The sequence below is a fragment of the Procambarus clarkii genome, chromosome 22 (genome assembly GCF_040958095.1).
Source record: "Procambarus clarkii isolate CNS0578487 chromosome 22, FALCON_Pclarkii_2.0, whole genome shotgun sequence".
Classification (NCBI taxonomy): domain Eukaryota; kingdom Metazoa; phylum Arthropoda; class Malacostraca; order Decapoda; family Cambaridae; genus Procambarus; species Procambarus clarkii.
In genome coordinates, this window is record NC_091171.1 from 24,268,351 (window position 1) to 24,289,419 (window position 21,069).

Sequence of the window (21,069 nt, forward strand, 5' to 3'; positions counted from 1 at the left end):
AACGTTAATTGTGCCCACTCGGTTGATATATCAGGTGTACCATATGTTAGTATATTGTGTAATTCATGTATCTTGATGCACTGTGTGTTATTGTATATGCATTATGCATCAAATTAACTTTTGGAGACATTTTTGAGCGTGTTATTATACAGCGTATGTATACATATATATTAATATGGCACGTAGCTTGGTGTGTGATGCCTCTCACTGTGTAAGTATCCCAGGGTTTCGTGTACACACAGTAGCACAAAGTAGGCTCACGCGTGGTCACAGGTGGGGGCGGGACTGACCAAGGGAAGAGTTTACCGGGGCGGGGGACTAGGATAGCCAAGGGCGAGTTGACCGTGGGAAGAGGGTGGAGGCTGATAACCAACGGTGTGTTGAATGGGCAGGGGAAAGGAGGGGGGCGGGGGGAGCTATAATAACCAATGGTGTATGTTAATCATAAGGATAGGAATTAAGTCCCAATAATTTAGGAGTAAGGTGTTTCAGGTGTGGTAAGGAAGGGTTGCGAGTCACCGCGGGAGTAACGTAGCCTAGGAGGAAGAATTTACTCGGCAGAAATAGGCTACAGCTCCGCGCCAACCCTGTTCTCACATTAACATATTTTACAAGTGTACTAAAGATTCAGATGCGCTATTCTCTACAAATGCCCATTTGTAGCTATTTACATTACAAAATGTTTTTGTAGCTAAATACAATTACGGCTGGACTGAAACAGATGTACAGCCGTAAAAGCTAATATATAGATTGAATAAAATATAAAGAGCAAAACATGGCTAACACAAGCAATTAGCATACCTGAAGAGGATGTGTGGAGACAGATTAGTTTGCTTCACCGTGCAGCCAGATGGTATGAATGACCAACTTGCCTCCGCACTCGCCTCCCCACACACACAATCACATTTCTGAGTGATTGATGGGAACTTTCCAATCACCAGTTGATTGACGGTTGAGAGGCGGGACCAAAGAGCCAAAGCTCAATCCCCTCAAGTAATACTAGGTGAGCATAACTAGGTTAATACATACATTGGGTGCTCTTGTTGCCGTAGTAAGCTTATGGAGCTGTCAAGAGTAGTGTTGCTGTATACACTATATTTCAGGAGCGCAGTGCGCACTTTTTAAATATCAATATAATGATAAGTTCCCGGAAGTGTGTGTTTTCTTCAGCAACTCGGCACATCTCCTGTGCCAGGTGAGATTGAGGGGCTCACCATAACCCGTGCTGTTTGGAACTTTTTGCTCCAAGTAGCTGAATCTAAAAACAACAACAATCCACTTCTCTTGGAAACCATATGGTGTGAACCAGCTTATATGGGCTTCAACGGTGAGTTGGGCTCGAAAGCTCTTAATTTTGGGTGAAGATTTTAATTCAGCACTTATGGTGGACTTGAACAGTCAATGTGTGAAAACACCCGAAAACTTGGCTGTTCAACATAAGCGATGCCTGTATGGCCCGGGAGCAGATCTGATGCTTTAGTATAAAGGTATACATTTGATGTAAAGTTGTACAGTGTTAAAATACACAGTTCATCTGTCACTTTTCTAATTATCACAAAGCCTTTGTGATCTGGCTCGTGAGAGCTGCAATGGCTCAATGCATAATGTGGTTAAAAATATAAAAAAAATGTAGCTGCCTAATTATACAGACACCACTTGGCAGCCAAGTGTATAATTAGCTGGAAATGTGGACGCGAGTGTTAGGAAGGCTCTCCTTGAGGGACTGGAGCGCTGATGGAGACACACAACTCTCCTCCAGGAGCACCTCCGTGTACCAGCTGTTCAGTATGCCAGTCACCTCTTTTATCCAGTCCACTGTCGAGTCGTTAATGCCTCTCATTCTCAACCACAGCTTCTTGCCGCTGAAATTCAGTGGTTGAAGACTGGAGGCAGGAGTGGAAGGGAGGATATCTAAACGGATGTAGAGGTATCGAAGACTACGTTTTAGATGTTCAATGCTGAGTACGAGGGCCGCCAGGGCCTCTGAAGACGATATCCGTACATTGAGTTCCTCTAAGTAATGGCTGTGACGCAAAGCCATGGCTCCCTCCACACCCAGGTGGCCCCAACACTCCCGCAGCGTGCCGGGCGGCTGCAGGGGAACTACCAGAGAGTCGCAGGTGGCGTCTTCTCCCCAGGCGTAGAACTGAGACTCCTGGCGAATATGAACTAGCGTTGCTGAGCAGGTGGAAAGGGCGCGAATGACACAGTCCCCGATACACGCACCCTTTCCACTTTTCAACGGCTGTGAAATAATAATAAACTTGGGTTGGTACGCCCCCTTTCTAAGCAAGTCAGCAACAGCACAGTTGGTTTGTTGGTCGTGATGGGCAATTGTCCACGAGCTGTAACGGGCCAGCACTCCCGACACTGCCGCACACATGTGTGTAATGAAGTCACATTCCCTCAGCAGCTCTAGCCATGATTCCATGTCTCTATCTTCTGACAAAGATCTTAGGTATACAGAAGCTATTTCTTTAGCATCGTCCAAACTGTGCTTATTGTAGACTAGAGCTCCAGCTGTATGTGGGAGCACATACCTAAATCTCTTTAATTCAGGTATACAGAATTTTTCAATTTTATCGCGACGAGGAAGCAAAGGTGAGCCTTTAGAGCGCAGAAGCTTTTGGTTAGCAAGGAAAAACCCACAAAAGATTTCGGCAATTGAAGGATGAGGGAGGATCCCGCGCCGTATTCCATCTGGTTCTTCCACCACCACAACGAGAGGGCTAAAGATGGTGAAAACGACTGGATCGTCCATAAGCTTGTGTTCAGGCTCTAGTAGCGTGTGTCCATCATGTTGCCAATTGTGATGAGTGATGAGCCTCCAGGCGGCCTCATACAGGCGGTGAGTGATGAGGTCGACTCTCTCCCTTGCTGTCGCCCTATCGCCTTTACTCTCTGCCCTCAAGACTTCCGTCAGGGTGTGTTGGCATAAGATGACCACCTGGCTGTAAAGGCGAGATACACAGTTTGCGTGTACAGCTTTCAAAGGGGCCACGCGCCAAAGATACAGAAGATAAGCCACATGAAGAGGGTACATTAAAGTTTCTGTTTTATTCATGGACTCTATGAATTTTGTGAACTGGTTAACTTTAACTTCAGCAGAACCACCTTCATTTTCGACCATTGACAAAAGCCTGGTAGAATAAGCTTTGACGGCTTCGAGGGTCATAGGGCAAAGCTTAGCTCTAAGAAATCGATGGCTGTAACCTTTTGTGATTTCCAGGACGTCACTCTCGCTTCCTGGGCGGACAGTTATAATAGCGCGATTTTTTCCTAGATTGCTGATGACGTCTTTTAAGATGTTACTGCTTGAAGATGTAAGAGATCCAACGTCCAACAGGAAGAGAACAGTTAAGGACCCGAGCGCTTCGAAAACATCAGTGTCGGGGAAATCTCTGAGGGTAAGACAAAACACATGATCCTTCAGGTATTGGCTCCATGATTCTGACGGTGGTAAATCACTCAGTCTACAATACACAACTAAATCAAATTCGTGAAGTCTAGATTTGTCAAGAAATTTGCTTAATTTCCAAAGGTGTTGCAGATAGTGGCAAACACATGATTTACCGCTGCCTTTAGGGCCAGAGAGAATGATTACGGACGGGTCCTCACTGCTCGTTCCCAGAATATCCAGCAAGTCTACAGTGTTTTCCGTATTATTTATTTTTAGGCGTGAGTATATACTTTGCACATCCATCGTCACACATCGCTTTCTCATAAGCCACTCCCCTACGTCAAATATTTTGACGCTAGAGGCAAACGCCGTAGTGTGTTGTCTGGCCTCCATCAGCAGCCTCCCAGGATGGCTCTCTCTCAACACTTGGAGGTCCCGTCCGCCTGCCCTCATAGCCTCCTCGCTCAGTTCCATCATCCTCAGCATTTCAATATCATCTGTTATACCAGATATCATGGCAGCTTCATCCTCTTGCAGAGAGTTATAATCTTTGCGAAGATTTTTGATCTCCCTCGAGAGTTTACTGGCTAGAGCGTACCTCTCGCTAACAATGTCATCCTTAGCAATGGCTTCTTGCTCGGCAGAAACATTGGAGTCGAGCCTATCGCGCACTTCTTTCTTCGTAAATATGACCGACTCCTGACTGTTCCTCAGCATCCTTTTGAGTTTCCTGTCTAATTCCCATAAAGTACTGTGTCTTCTTTCGATGACAGCCACCTCTTTCATGACACTCACAAATAGACTGTCACCGGACACCAGGACACCATCCTGGTGTTTTGTTTCCAAGCCACTCCCATCTACTTCATCAGCCAATGAAACGTTCCCAGAATCTCCCTGTGCGTTGACGTCAGCAATGGAACAGTTGCCTGCGGCTCCCACACAGCTAAATGACATTGCTTTGCCACTCGTGTTAGCACTGGCAGCTTGGGAATTTTCCTCTGGCTCCCAACTCTGTGATCTGGAGTAAACTCTGTAGAGTTCACAATTTTTTACTTTAGCTTCTTGAAGATCTCTTTCGGCATCTTTGAGCTCTTCTCGAGTTTTCATTACGAAACTGACTTGTTTTTCAAATACTTTTTGAGCCTTTCTAAGCCTCTGCTTTGCTATACGCAGCTGATCTGTAGCATCTTTGATGCTCCTTTCCGTCACCTGTATGCAGTAATGAATGACGATAGATAACATCTCGCTGATCACGTTACCGAGATCTCGAAGTCTCAGGGTAAGAAGCTGATCATCAAACTCCGTCTCCCGGTAGCATACCACGTAAACAAGACGCTCGAGTCGCCAAAGAAGGTACCGAGCCCTGGCAGGCAGCTCCGGAAAGCCCTCCCTCAGGAAAAACGCCAGCACCTTCTGCGGAAGCTGGCTTGGATCGGGATCAATTTCAAGTATGTTTCCATGACCAGTTTCAGGAGTTCTATTACTATGTAGCGCGTCGGGGGACACCAGTGACCGGCTGGCCTCGCGGATAATGCTCTGAAGTTCCACCTGCACTTGTCTTGATGCTATCAAACGCTTGCCTCCATGTGTTGATGATGCAACACGGTCGCTTCCGTGTTTTGATGGTGCAACACTCTCACCCCGTTGATTTAACGTCGCAATATTTTCACCCTTTTGTTTTGACGCAACACTGTCATCCATTTGTTTTGATGATGCAACAAGTTCACCATTTAGTTTTGATGTTGCTACATTCTTACCTTTTTGTGTTGATGGTGGAACACTGTCGTCCTTTTGTTTTGATAGTGGAACACTGTCGTCCCTTTGTGTTGATGGTGGAACACTGTCGTCCTTTTGTTTTGATGGTGGAACACTGTCGTCCTTTTGTTTTGATGGTGGAACACTGTCGTCCTTTTGTGTTGATGGTGAAACACTGTCACCCTTTTGTTTTGATGGTGGAACACTGTCGTCCTTTTGTTTTGATGGTGGAACACTGTCGTCCTTCTGTTTTGATGATGGAACACTGTCGTCCTTCTGTTTTGATGATGGAACACTGTCGTCCTTTTGTTTTGATGGTGGAACACTGTCGTCCTTTTGTTTTGATGGAACACTGTCGTCCTTTTGTTTTGATGGAACACTGTCGTCCTTTTGTTTTGATGGAATACTGTCGTCCTTTTGTTTTGATGGTGGAATACTGTCGTCCTTTTGTTTTGATGATGGAACACTGTCATCCTTTTGTTTTGATGGAACACTGTCGTCCTTTTGTTTTGATGGAACACTGTCGTCCTTTTGTTTTGATGGAATACTGTCGTCCTTTTGTTTTGATGGAATACTGTCGTCTTTTTGTTTTGATGATGGAACACTGTCGTCCTTTTGTTTTGATGATGGAACACTGTCGTCCTTTTGTTTTGATAGTGGAACACTGTCGTCTTTTTGTTTTGATGATGGAACACTGTCGTCCTTTTGTTTTGAGATTACAATACGTTTACCCTTTTGTTTTGATGGTGCAACATGAATAACTTTTTGTTTTGATGATGCAACATGAACCCCTTTTTGTTTTAATGGTGCAATATGAACAACATTTTGTCTTGACGATAGAAGAGGATCAGCAATTGGTTTTGATGGTGCAACACTGTCATCTTTCTGTTTGAGTGACACACTTTTCCTTCGTTTTGATTGTGAAATACTGTCATTCTTTTGTTCTGATGGTGCAACATGGCCACTCTTGTGTTTAGACACTGCGACTCCTTTATTCTTTTGTTTTGATGGTGCAACACTGTATATCTTTTGCTTTAATGGGGCAACAGGGTCATCCTTTTTTGATGAAACACTACCACTAGTTTGTTTTGATAACGCAGCACACTCACCCTTTTGTTTTGAAAGTGAAATTGGTCCGATATTTTTTTTCGATGGTGCATCAGGATCGGCATTTTGTTTTGAAGATACGTGGCCATCCTTTTGTTTTGATGCTGCAACACAACCGGCCTCTTGTTTCGATGGTGCTGCAGTGTCAGTCCCTTGTTTCAATGGTGCTGCTGTGTCAGTCCCTTGTTTCAATGGTGCTGCTGTGTCAGTCCCTTGTTTCGATGGTGCTGCAGTGTCAGTCCCTTGTTTCGATGGTGCTACAGTGTCAGTCCCTTGTTTCAATGGTGCTGCTGTGTCAGTCCCTTGTTTCGATGGTGCTGCAGTGTCAGTCCCTTGTTTCAATGGTGCTGCTGTGTCAGTCCCTTGTTTCGATGGTGCTGCAGTGTCAGTCCCTTGTTTCGATGGTGCTGCTGTGTCAGTCCCTTGTTTCGATGGTGCTGCAGTGTCAGTCCCTTGTTTCAATGGTGCTGCAGTGTCAACCTCTTGTTGCGATGGTGCTGCAGTGTCAGCCCCTTGTTTCGATGGTGCAGCAGTGTCAGCCTCTTGTTTCAATGGTGCTGCAGTGTCAGCCCCTTGTTTCGATGGTGCAGCAGTGTCAGCCTCTTGTTTCAATGGTGCTGCAGTGTCAGCCTCTTGTTTCAATGGTGCTGCAGTGTCAGCCCCTTGTTTTGGTGGTGTTGCAGTGTCAGCCTCTTGTTTCAATGGTGCTGCAGTGTCAGCCCCTTGTTTCGATGGTGCTGCAGTGTCAGCCTTTTGTTTCGATGGTGCTGCAGTGTCAGCCTCATGTTTCAATGGTGCTGCAGTGTCAGCCTCTTGTTTCAATGGTGCTGCTGTGTCAGTCCCTTGTTTCGGTGGTGCTGCAGTGTCAGCCTCTTGTTTCAATGGTGCTGCAGTGTCAGCCCCTTGTTTCAATGGTGCTGCAGTGTCAGTCCCTTGTTTCGATGGTGCTGCAGTGTCAGTCCCTTGTTTCGATGGTGCTGCAGTGTCAGCCCCTTGTTTCGAGAGTCCAACAGGGTTGATGTCTTGGTTTGATGCTACATCCGGACCAGCTTCTTGTTTTGATGGTGAAACCGAACCAACCTCTCGTTTCAATGGCGCAAGAGGATCCTCCTTTTGTTTTGATGGTGTAACATAATGAGCTTTCTGTTCCGTTGGCGCAACAAAATCAACCGTGTGGGTTGATGGCGCGACATATTTGACCCCGTGTTTTAATGGTGCAACACAGTCGTTACCTGTTATTGGCGATGGGGAGCGCGCGTCTAAAGGCAAATGAGTGCTTCCAGATGCTGTGGAGGCCTGGACCACCAGAGGTGAGAGGTGGTGGACCCGCTGTGGTGACCCACACAAGCCTGGTCCGCCGTTCCTGGGGACCTCTAGCCCAGCCCCACGCTTCGATAGCGACCGCCTCTGTCGGACACTTCTCGTAGTGTGCCTAATTAGGTGACCAGAGCTACCGAACACAGGCGATTTTACGTCCTCGAGAGGGGGTCTCGAAGCTTGGAGGACACCGGGTCCAGCGCTGCATAGCGCGGATGGTTCAGAATGATCCCGGTACGGATTGAGAGACGGTGGCCTCACATTTGGGGAGCTGCCGAGCATGTCCTGAGCCTCATAGAAGTTGGCCAGATCTTCTCTCTGCCAGCCTAAGGCATCAACGCAGAACTCTTCCAGCGTGGTGTAGCTTTTGCCACGACCCCACGCCCGGTACAACAGGCCAAACGCCTCCTCTAGACATCGCCTGCTGCCCTTCTGAACAGCCAACAAATACCTGACGAAGTTCCCTTCAGATTCACTATCATCGACTGCGCTAGCCATGATCATTTACCGCGCCCATATCCTGTTCACCGACGAATCAAACCTAGTGCTGCCAAGATCACTGGCATGCCACTCCGTGACCCGGAAACTTGCGCAGCTGGCGTGGCCGGAGAACACTGTCGGAGAAGCTAGTGGCACGCGCAGCCCTCACGCCGGGATGCACAACACTGACGCCACTCCGTTCAACCGTCCCCGACACACACAAACACACACACACACAGGAAAGCCCAACTACCACCAAGACACATGACGTGTGTGCCCATTACATCACACTGGAACCAAAGTGAGGCGAGGGTAGACGACGCAAGCACCACCTGACGTCACCAGGTTGAGAAAGCATCACATCACCTCGTACTCTCCTGGCAGGTGCGGTATTACTCATCACTATTCGATACCCCTCCCCCCATGGTGGACAATTGGTGAATATTATTGAGCAATTACTGGACAATTCGTGGCCAGTGTTGGATATTAGCAAGTAAACGCCTATTACACAATAATGGGTTATTACTGAACAGTGAATGATTATCCAACACAAGCACGAATATCACACCAACATGGGCTACCAAACACAACATGGTTATGTATACCTCTGTGTCCTCACCTGTAAGGTTGCAAGGGCTCCAGCTCCTGGGTCTCACCTCGAATCTGGTCACATGACTAATGCTGGGAAAAGGTTTTGTCTTTATAAACTCCTCTAGCTCATCGTACCTGTTCACTGTGCTTATCCTTGTGCCTACCACTCTCTCCACTGCACTCTATTCAGTATGTTACAATATCTGTCTCCGATTATCTTGAATATTGTGGTCATGTCACTTATAACTCTCACGTCTCACCCTCACGGCCTGCACGCACACACACACCCTTAACCACCTGAAGCATTATGAACCAAAAAAATTATTTAAAGTGATCTTGGACGATCAACGCGACTTACAACGCCATGTTGTAATCCGCACTGATGAAGGAAATTAGTAAAACCTTCAATGAATCCATCTCGACCATTATCAAGTTACGGAGGAACGTCTCGACTCTTAAACAGGCTGTCGAATCCTTAACGACGTATCCAAGGGACGATCAAACCACCACCACCGAACTTGGGGGCAGAGCAAGTGCCCTTGAGCAGACTGCTAATCATCTACACTACTTCACCCGGCAACACACCATGGGGACTGACTGCACGGAGGCTTGAGCTGAGAACCCGGAATAAACACTGTTGAAGGTAGAGCACCTCCTCACAGAACACTCCAGGTGACCAAAACCAAAGGTCCATCGTGGTGGGAGGCCGGCAAGCAGCACGAACCGGACCATCATATTATAACCATTGTCAGAGAGAGCGCGAAATGCAAACTCCAAGGAACGAGGGTCAACTTGAAAGATGATCTTGCCTTAAATCCAGTGATCGTGGGCAAAGCTAAAAGCAGCCAAGAATACTGGCACGATAATCACATTCATCAGTGGTAACCACAGCAAGGAAGAGTGGTAGCGAGCTCCACCTGACACATGCCGCCTCATCTACCAATTTCCCTAATTCAGAAGCTTCTCTCCCGCACCACTGAAAGGACAACAACTGCCCACTGGACCATACAAGTTAAATGTGTATACCTTTTGTACGATAACTGTGCATGTAACACACGATAATGGTGTATATTTTACACGATAACTGTGCATGTAACACACGATAATGGTGTATATTTTACACGATAATAGTGCTTGTTTTACACGATAATAGTGCTTGTTTTACACGATAATGGTGCATGTTTTGCACAATAATAGTTCATGTTTTACACGATAATGGTGCATGTTTTACACGATAATGGTGCATGTTTTACACGATAATGGTGCATGTTTTACACGATAATGGTGCATGTTTTACACGATAATGGTGCATGTTTTACACGATAATAGTGCATGTTTTACACGATAATGGTGCATGTTTTACACGATAATGGTGCATGTTTTACATGATAATAGTTCATGTTTTACACGATAATGGTGCATGTTTTACACGATAATGGTGCATGTTTTACACGATAATGGTGCATGTTTTACATGATAATAGTTCATGTTTTACACGATAATGGTGCATGTTTTACACGATAATGGTGCATGTTTTACACGATAATAGTGCATGTTTTACACGATAATGGTGCATGTTTTACACGATAATAGTGCATGTTTTACACGATAATGGTGCATGTTTTACACGATAATGGTGCATGTTTTACATGATAATAGTTCATGTTTTACACGATAATGGTGCATGTTTTACACGATAATGGTGCATGTTTTACACGATAATGGTGCATGTTTTACACGATAATGGTGCATGTTTTACACGATAATAGTGCATGTTTTACACGATAATGGTGCATGTTTTACACGATAATGGTGCATGTTTTACATGATAATAGTGCATGTTTTACACGATAATGGTGCATGTTTTACACGATAATGGTGCATGTTTTACACGATAATGGTGCATGTTTTACACGATAATGGTGCATGTTTTACACGATAATGGTGCATGTTTTACACGATAATGGTGCATGTTTTACACGATAATGGTGCATGTTTTACATGATAATAGTGCATGTTTTACATGATAATGGTGCATGTTTTACATGATAATAGTGCATGTTTTACACGATAATGGTGCATGTTTTACACGATAATGGTGCATGTTTTACACGATAATGGTGCATGTTTTACACGATAATGGTGCATGCTTTACACGATAATGGTGCATGTTTTACATGATAATAGTGCATGTTTAAGCAATAATTGTACACCTTTTCCCCAGTAATTGTACAATTTATACTGAGAGAGAGAGAGAGAGAGAGAGAGAGAGAGAGAGAGAGAGAGAGAGAGAGAGAGAGAGAGAGAGAGAGAGAGAGAGAGAGAGAGAGAGAGAGATAATTGAGCTGTCACCGCTTGATCACCAGGTGCAAGTGACTGTCTGGACCAGTGTTGTATGATATATCAACACGTGATACTGTATTGTTTGATGTATTTAATAACTGCCCAGTTCTTCCTGTAGACAAACCCAGAGGCACTACTTTCACCCAGGAAAAGTGCACCATAACATGGGAGAATGGTGAGATTTGTCCTCTCGTTGGTGATGTCAACTGGGAACCCAACCCGTCCTCAGACTAAGTCCATTCCATCCAGCGGTCGACCCCCAAAGACATTCGTCAATTTTTAACATGCTATTCATTCAAAATAGGAATTTTCTCAAATATAAATTAATGTTATTATATATTAGCATACTGTGCATATTTAGGCATTGGTTAGGTTAGGTGTTTAGGTTCTGTTGGCGATTATTTGTATTTGTAGTACGTGGGTGAAGCATTTACAGCGTTGTGGTTCGAACAAAAGTCGTCAGCGAAGCACATGTTCCGGAAGTGTTGAGACATCAACAGTTGTGAGTCGTGTGTAAACAGTTTTTCATTTATAAACAGGGGGTTTAGCGGGTGCATGGAATGAACTTTGGCGTTTGAGGACGGGCTGGAGAACCAGTGATGAGTGCTCAGACGTTGATGGAGCCATTACCAATGTCAATTCAATCTTGACTGAAGAGAGGGGCCAACGCTTTTGTCGATCAATATAGAGTGAACAGAAGCAATTTTAATAAAATAATATAAACAAAGAGAAGCAAACACGAAACAAACAAGAAACCGCTGAACCAAGATACACCAAGCACTTAAGCGTCCACCAACGAAACCTATACATCTTTCGTCAATAATGGCAACTTTGTTTGGATTTACTAAACAGTTTATGAGCTCCAATGCTCAAGGAGATTGTCTATAGAAATAACATCATTAGGCTGCCAAGTTTCGACGCTTGTGAACGGTTTCATACACACAGACTAAGCCGCCATGATCTAGGAAAGACGTACAGGTTTCGTAAGTGGACACGTAAATGTTTGAGGACTCGTGGCCGTGTGTCCACTTCAGGGGTGGTCATGTATGGCACTAACTGCCCCTCAACCGTCGGGATACTCCTACACTTCCATGGTTCTGACACACACACACACACACACACACACACACACACACACACACACACACAACATCACATGTAACACAGCATCAACATGGGTTCAGGGATGGCAGGTCCTGCCTCACAGGGTTACTTGAATTCTACGACCAGGCAACAAAAATAAGGCAAGAAAGAGAAGGGTGGGCAGACTGCATATTTTTGGATTGTCAGAAAGCCTTTGATACAGTGCCACACAAGAGGCTAGTGCGAAAGTTGGAGATGCAGGCTGGAGTGAGAGGGAAGGTACTCCGGTGGATAGAGGAATACCTAAGCAACAGGAGACAACGAGTCTGTGTGAGGGGTGAGGTCTCAGATTGGCGAGACGTCACAAGTGGAGTCCCGCAGGGGTCAGTCCTTGGACCTATACTGTTTCTGGTATATGTAAATGATCTCCCAGAGGGTATAGACTCGTTCCTCTCAATGTTTGCCGACGATGCAAAAATTATGAGGAGGATTGAAACAGAGGATGATAGTAGGAGGCTACAAGATGACCTGGATAGACTGAGTGAATGGTCCAACAAATGGCTGTTGAAGTTCAACCCGAGTAAATGCAAAGTAATGAAACTAGGCAGTGGAAACAGGAGGCCAGGCACAGGATACAGAATAGGAGATGAAGTACTTAATGAAACAGACAGAGAGAAAGATCTAGGAGTTGATATCACACCAAACCTGTCTCCTGAAGCCCACATAAAGAGAATAACGTCTGCGGCATATGCGAGGCTGGCTAACATCAGAACGGCGTTCAGGAACCTGTGTAAGGAATCATTCAGAATCTTGTACACCACATATGTAAGACCAATCCTGGAGTATGCGGCCCCAGCATGGAGCCCGTACCTTGTCAAGCACAAGACGAAGCTGGAAAAAGTCCAAAGGTATGCTACTAGACTAGTCCCAGAACTAAGAGGCATGAGTTATGAGGAAAGGCTGCGGGAAATGCACCTCACGACACTGGAAGACAGAAGAGTAAGGGGGGACATGATCACAACCTACAAAATCCTCAGGGGAATCGACCGGGTAAACAAGGATGAACTTTTCAACACTGGTGGGACGCGAACAAGGGGACACAGGTGGAAGCTGAGTACCCAAATGAGCCACAGAGACGTTAGAAAGAACTTTTTCAGTGTCAGAGTAGTTAGCAAATGGAATGCATTAGGAAGTGATGTGGTGGAGGCTGACTCCATTCACAGTTTCAAATGTAGATATGATAGAGCCCAATAGGCTCAGGAATCTGTACACCAGTTGATTGACGGTTGAGAGGCGGGACCAAAGAGCCAGAGCTCAACCCCCGCAAGCACAATTAGGTGAGTACAATTAGGTGAGTACACACACACACACACACACACACACACACACAGGTGGAAGCTGAGTACCCAAATGAGCCACAGAGACGTTAGAAAGAACTTTTTCAGTGTCAGAGTAGTTAGCAAATGGAATGCATTAGGAAGTGATGTGGTGGAGGCTGACTCCATTCACAGTTTCAAATGTAGATATGATAGAGCCCAATAGGCTCAGGAATCTGTACACCAGTTGATTGACGGTTGAGAGGCGGGACCAAAGAGCCAGAGCTCAACCCCCGCAAGCACAATTAGGTGAGTACAATTAGGTGAGTACACACACACACACACACACACTACGCCACAAAACAATCACAATGCCTAAATAATAGAAATCCTAAGGATCTGTAGCATAGTCCAGATATGTATATCTATGATCAGGTAAAGATTTCTTATCGAATTAATGTAATCTTAAAACAAAGAGATACCATGAATCACCCCTAATTTACAAGATTTATTTAGTTTTTCACCATTACTTCTTGTTAAATATTGTATCTGTTTAAGGTACTGCAGTACTCATTACATCCTTATCCTAATTGCCTTAGGTACAACAGTGCACTTGAAATACGTCCATACTGTTCCCAGGAACCATATGTATTGATACTATATTATTCCGCGTCCTAATAACCTCACCCGAGTGTGTGTTAGCAAGCATGAGTTGAACATCCCCGGACAATTGTCACCTCCACCGGGAGCCGGTCGGCCGAGCGGACAGCACGCTGGACTTGTGATCCTGTGGTCCTGGGTTCGATCCCAGGCGCCGGCAAGAAACAATGGGCAGAGTTTCTTTCACCCTATGCCCCCTGTTAACTAGCAGTAAAATAGGTACCTGGGTGTTAGTCAGCTGTCACGGGCTGCTTCCTGGGGGTGGAGGCCTGGTCGAGGACCGGGCCGCGGGGACACTAAAGCCCCGAAATCATCTCAAGATAACCTCAAGATAACCTCCCCCCCCCAATGCCCAACCGAGGTGTACCTACTATGCTGATCCTAAGAGAAAAAGGAAATTATATTTGATCCCCATTTCAGAGTTCTCTTCGTGTCCTAGTCTTCAGGGGCCAGATTCACGAAAGCACTTACGAACCTGTACATCTTTTCTCAATCTTTGGCCGCTTTGTTTACAATTATTAAACAGTTAATGAGCTCCGAAGCACCAGGAGGCTGTTTATAACAATAACAACAGTTGAATGGGAAGTTTTCATGCTTGTAAACTGTTTAATAAATGTAACCAAAGCCAACAAAGATTGAGGAAAGATGTACACGTTCGTAAGTGCTTGCATAAGGGCTTTCGTGAATCTGGCCCCAGGTACTTAGAAGCGTGACTCCAACTCTGAGTCACGCTTCTCAAAGATACTCTGGTTAGCCCTAACCTTGTTATTTTCCTGGATGGGAGAATTCGTGCAGGTGTATGTTAGTGCGTGCATGCGAGTGCACGTGTGCTAACACGGTTGCCTGGCCGGGTAGGGCAGCATCAGCAAGGCACCACCAAGGGGACCACTTTGTATTCTCACGTGCATACAAAGTCAGGTTGTGGCCAGTCACTCTTCACAAGCCTTCCTTAATGATCACCAATGGTGACATTCTAGCCTAAACGAGTCCTAGATATAATAAGCAATCTTGTGGCCTGTATTCAAAGTCTTTACCACCCACCCACCCCACTAACGCACCCTCACCCTCCCACCCCGCCCGCCCGCCCGCTGGTGTTAAGAATACATACACCGTCAATGACGCATCGTGATGGAAATTTAAATTAATAGGATGGCGGTTACACGATTCTCCCGCGATTCGGTGGTGCCGCCTGGCCACGACAGGCCGTGTGTCTGTGGGTGTTGCCTGGCCACGACATGCCGTGTGTCTGTGGGTGTTGCCTGGCCACGACAGGCGTGTGTCTGTGGGTGTTGCCTGGCCACGACAGGCCGTGTGTCTGTGGGTGTTGCCTGGCCACGACACAGCGTGTGTCTGTGGGTGTTGCCTGGCCACGACACAGCGTGTGTCTGTGGGTGTTGCCTGGCCACGACACAGCGTGTGTCTGTGGGTGTTGTCTGGCCACGACAGGCCGTGTGTCTGAGTGTTGTCTGGCCACGACAGGCCATGTGTCTGTGGGTGTTGCCTGGCCACGACAGGCGTGTGTCTGTGGGTGTTGCCTGGCCACGACAGGCCGTGTGTCTGAGTGTTGCCTGGCCACGACAGGCGTGTGTCTGTGGGTGTTGCCTGGCCACGACAGGCCGTGTGTCTGTGGGTGTTGTCTGACCACGACACGGCGTGTGTCTGTGGGTGTTGTCTGGCCACGACAGGCCGTGTGTCTGTGGGTGTTGTCTGGCCACGACAGGCCGTGTGTCTGTGGGTGTTGTCTGGCCACGACAGGCCGTGTGTCTGTGGGTGTTGTCTGGCCACGACACGGCGTGTCTGTGGGTGTTGCCTGGCCACGACAGGCCGTGTGTCTGTGGGTGTTGTCTGACCACGACACGGCGTGTGTCTGTGGGTGTTGTCTGGCCACGACAGGCCGTGTGTCTGTGGGTGTTGTCTGGCCACGACAGGCCGTGTGTCTGTGGGTGTTGTCTGGCCACGACACGGCGTGTCTGTGGGTGTTGCCTGGCCACGACAGGCCGTGTGTCTGTGGGTGTTGTCTGACCACGACACGGCGTGTGTCTGTGGGTGTTGTCTGGCCACGACAGGCCGTGTGTCTGTGGGTGTTGTCTGGCCACGACAGGCCGTGTGTCTGTGGGTGTTGTCTGGCCACGACAGGCCGTGTGTCTGTGGGTGTTGCCTAGGAGAGACCCAGGTACCGCCGGCTATTCTATCTACTATACAATGTATAGATATTTACTTTATATAAATATTATATATATATATATATATATATGGCACAACTCTCCTAAACACGAGAGTTAAGTATACAGTTGTATACTTAACTCTCGTGTTTAGGAGAGTTGTGCCTTAAGCAGAGACACTGTGTCTTCCCATATTAACAGGGACTTGATGAAATTAACGTCTAAATGACCCCTCACTTGCTCTGGTGCTCTTGGGAGGTGTTGATCTTTGGGGGATTTAAATACTCCGAAATTACCATCTCTTTTAAGGGTCTGAGCGGTGGTGCAGAGGGTTAAGGCGTACCTGTTATGCCAGTTGCTGGAAGGCTTCTGTGCTGGCTAGGGTTCGAGTCTCCTGGTGGGAAAGTGTTCTAAAGTTGTATATATATATATATATATATATATATATATATATATATATATATATATATATATATATATATATATATATATATATATATATATATATATGCGAACAAGCCTGAATGGTCCCCAGGACTATATGCAACTGAAAACTCACACCCCAGAAGTGACTCGAACCCATACTGCCAGAAGCACTGCTGGTGTACAGGATCCCTTAACCGCTCGACCAACACGCCTGGACAAAAGAGGGCTACCATCCTCCCTGCCCAAGATTACCAACCGAGTGCCGGCGGGGGGATGGAAATAGCCTCGGCTGCCATCCTCTTTTGTCCGGTCGTGTTGGTCGAGCGGTTAAGGGATCCTGTACACCAGCAGAGTGCTCCTGGCAGTATGGGTTCGAGTCACTTCTGGGGTGTGAGTTTTCAGTTATATATATATATATATATATATATATATATATATATATATATATATATATATATATATATATATATATATATATATATATATATATAGTGTGGGATATGCATAATTATGTGTAAATCGGGAAGTGTAAATTAATATATATTGTGGCTTTCTTAATGATCATGAAGCCTTATGATAGTTTCTCGAGTTAGGACATTTTGATTATTTATGATCCACATTATGAATAAAAATCATTAGGACTTCTCAAATGCCAGATTATTTAGTGATTGCTTTATAAGATGATGTCCATTTGTGTGTTGATAAGATTTAAAATTACTTATAGTGCACATTTTATGGCTACAGAGAAAATAGCCTATTTCTATTTTTGTTTCTATTCAAGAGATTTCTTTCCTGAGTGCACTCCTGGCACTGAATGCACATATTAGTAACACCCAGAAAATAGTCAGTGATATTCAAATGAATGTTTTAGCTGCTAAAGAAAACGGATTTGAAATTAAATTCCTATGGATACCATCACATGTTGGCATCTCAAGGCATGACACTGTTGATATGCTTGCAAAGACAGCTTGTAGAAAACCAGTAGTAGAAATTGATATGGGTGTTTCACTAGCAGTGATAAAGAGAATACTTAAACAAATATCTAATGAAGATCTCACCGACCTAACAAATTCACAAAGACCTGAAAGTTGCAGTATTAAATATTATGATAGATATCGTGAGGAGACATTTACATATGGGATTAATAGAGCAAGAACTCGGCAATGTGATGTTATAGTTGCCAGAATACGCCTGGGATATAGACGTATCTGGCAGCTTTCTCAAAACCCAAATGTCGAGTACACAATGTGTCAACTTTGTGAAAGAGAAAACATGCACTCCCTTGAACATTATATTGTAGAATGTCCCATATTGTCTGACTTTCGCCCTCCTGGGCTGAGGTAAGCTGAACTCCGTAACTACTATATGAGTACTGGAACACTTGATGATATATTGGACTTGTACCCTAGATTAACCATGTGATGTAACTATATAACCTGAGCTTGTAAAAGCATCTTAATCACCTTCAGTGGTTAAGTTCTTAAGTGCACACAAGTTTCTCTTGTCAGCTATCTCACCCTGTCAGACTAAAAGAGACAAATATGTGTATATATGTGTGTGTGTGTGTGTGTGTGTGTGTGTGTGTGTGTGTGTGTGTGTGTGTGTGTGTGTGTGTGTGTGTACTCACCTATATGTGCTTGCAGGATCGAGCATTGACTCTTGGATCCCGCCTTTCGAGCATCGGTTGTTTACAGCAATGACTCCTGTCCCATTTCCCTATCATACCTGGTTTTAAAATTATGAATAGTATTTGCTTCCACAACCTGTTCCTGAAGTGCATTCCATTTCCCCACTACTCTCACGCTAAAAGAAAACTTCCTTACATCTCTGTGACTCATCTGAGTTTCAAGCTTCCATCCATGTCCTCTCGTTCTGTTACTATTCCGTGTGAACATTTCGTCTATGTCCACTCTGTCAATTCCTCTGAGTATCTTATACGTTCCTATCATGTCCCCCCTCTCCCTTCTTCTTTCTAGTGTCGTAAGGCACAGTTCCCTCAGGCGCTCTTCATACCCCATCCCTCGTAGATCTGGGACGAGTCTCGTTGCAAACCTCTGAACCTTTTCCAGTTTCATTATATGCTTCTTCAGATGGGGACTCCATGATGAGGCGGCATACTCTAAGACTGGCCTTACGTAGGCAGTGTAAAGCGCCCTAAATGCCTCCTTACTTAGGTTTCTGAATGATGTTCTAACTTTTGCCAGTGTAGAGTACGCTGCTGTCGTTATCCTATTAATATGTGCCTCAGGAGATAGATTAGGTGTTACGTCCACCCCCAGGTCTCTTTCACGCGTCGTTACAGGTAGGCTGTTCCCCTTCATTGTGTACTGTCCCTTTGGTCTCCTATCTCCTAGTCCCATTTCCATAACTTTACATTTGCTCGTGTTGAATTCTAGTAGCCATTTCTCTGACCATCTCTGCAATCTGTTCAGGTCCTCTTGGAGGATCCTGCAATCCTCATCTGTCACAACTCTTCTCATCAACTTTGCATCATCCGCAAACATCGACATGTAGGACTCTACGCCTGTAAACATGTCGTTAACATATACAAGAAATAGAATTGGTCCCAGCACCGATCCTTGTGGTACTCCACTTGTTACTGTTCGCCAGTCCGACTTCTCGCCCCTTACCGTAACTCTTTGGCTCCTTCCTGTTAGGTAGTTCCTTATCCATTCTAGGACCTTTCCCCCCACCCCCGCCTGCCTCTCGAGCTTGAACAGCAGTCTCATGTGCGGTACTGTATCAAAGGCTTTTTGGCAGTCCAGAAATATGCAGTCTGCCCAACCATCTCTGTCCTGTCTTATCCTCGTTATTTTATCATAGAATTCCAGAAGGTTTGTTAGGCACGATTTCCCTGTCCAGAACCCATGTTGATGTTTGTTCACAAACCTAATGTTCTCCAGGTGTGCAACCAGTCGTAGCCTAATTATTCTTTCCAGTATTTTACAGGGGATGCTTGTCAGTGATACAGGTCTGTAGTTAAGTGCCTCCTCCCTATCTCCTTTCTTGAAGATCGGCACGACATTTGCCTTCTTCCAGCAACTGGGCAATTCTCCTGACATAAGTGACTTATTAAAGATCATTGCCAGAGGCACGCTGAGGGCCTGTGCTGCTTCTTTTAGTATCCACGGTGATACTTTGTCTGGTCCAACTGCTTTAGTTGCATCTAGAGTTGTCAACTGTTTCATTACCTCCTCTGCTGTCACCTCTATATCTGATAGTCTTTCCTCTAGGGTAACCCCTTCCAACAATGGGAGCTGCTCAGGCTCGGTAGTGAACACTCCATGGAAACTGGCATTCAGTGCCTCGCAGATTTCCTTGTCACTTTCAGTATATGCCCCCTCTGTCTTCCTTAGTCTTGTCACTTGGTCGTTCACCGACATTTTTCTTCTTATATGACTGTGTAGTAACTTAGGTTGTTTTTTCGCTTTGATTGCAATATCGTTCTCATAGTCCCTTTCCGATGTTCGTCTTATGTTAATGTAATCGTTCCTAGCTCTGTTGTATCTGCTTCTGTTGTCCTCTGTTCTTTGTCTTCTGTACTTCCTCCACTCCCGCCTGCTGGCCATTTTTGCTTCCTGACACTGTCTATTAAACCATGGGTTATTATATTCCTTCTTATTTTTTCCCTTTACCGTTGGTATAAATCTCTCTTCGGCCTCCTGGCATTTCTGTATGACTAGGTCCATCATATCTTGGACTGTTTTTCCTCTAATTTCTTCCCCCCACTGCACTTCACCCAGATAGTCCCTTATCCTCATATAGTCCCCTTTCCTGTAGTCAGCTCTCCTTTCCCAGATCTCTTGTCCCATGGTCATAATTTTGAATTCCATCATGTAGTCAAAGACTAGGACACAATGGTCACTGGCCCCTAGAGGTATTTCATGCTCTAAATTCTCGATATCTTCTACGTTCTGGGTGAAAATCAGGTCTAATAGGCTCGGTGCATCTCCCCCTCTTTCCCTTGTGTCTTCCTTCACATGTTGTGTCAGGAAATTCCTGTCTATAACATCTACTAATTTTGCTCCCCACGTTTCATCCCCTCCATGGGGATTCCTTGATTCCCAATTTATCTCTCCATGATTTAGGTCCCCCATGATCAGCAGTTTCGCTCTCATTCTGTGGGCTAGTGTTGCTGCCTTCTGCAGTTCATCTATACATGCTTTGTTGTTGTCATCATACTCCTGCCTGGGTCTTCTACTGTTTGGTGGGGGATTGTAGATTACCATGATCACAATCTTCCTCCCATCTACTGTCAGAGTTCCATGTATGAAGCTTGTGCACTCATTGGTAACTCGATTTCCCAGGTCTTCAAACTTCCATTTCCGCTTTATTAGGAGTGCTACTCCCCCTCCCTGTCTCTGTGTCCTCTCTTTTCGTATCACCTGGTACCCTTCAGGAAAGATTGCATCTGAGATCATGTCATTAA

At 45.5% G+C, this 21,069-nt stretch overlaps 1 protein-coding gene across 9 annotated transcripts in view; it reads right to left on the reverse strand.

Moving 5' to 3' along the window:
• Positions 1-21,069, reverse strand: part of Cad88C (cadherin 88C) — a 243,228-nt gene that overhangs the window by 58,620 nt on the left and 163,539 nt on the right. For 2 of the 9 annotated variants that reach the window (XR_011229394.1, XR_011229395.1), the window contains exon 1: positions 802-8,357. The exons of the other annotated variants lie outside the window; for them this stretch is intronic. The gene's annotated coding sequence lies outside the window, so the exon portion shown is untranslated. Of the gene's footprint in view, positions 1-801; positions 8,358-21,069 lie in introns of those variants that run through there. 9 annotated transcript variants of the gene reach the window in all.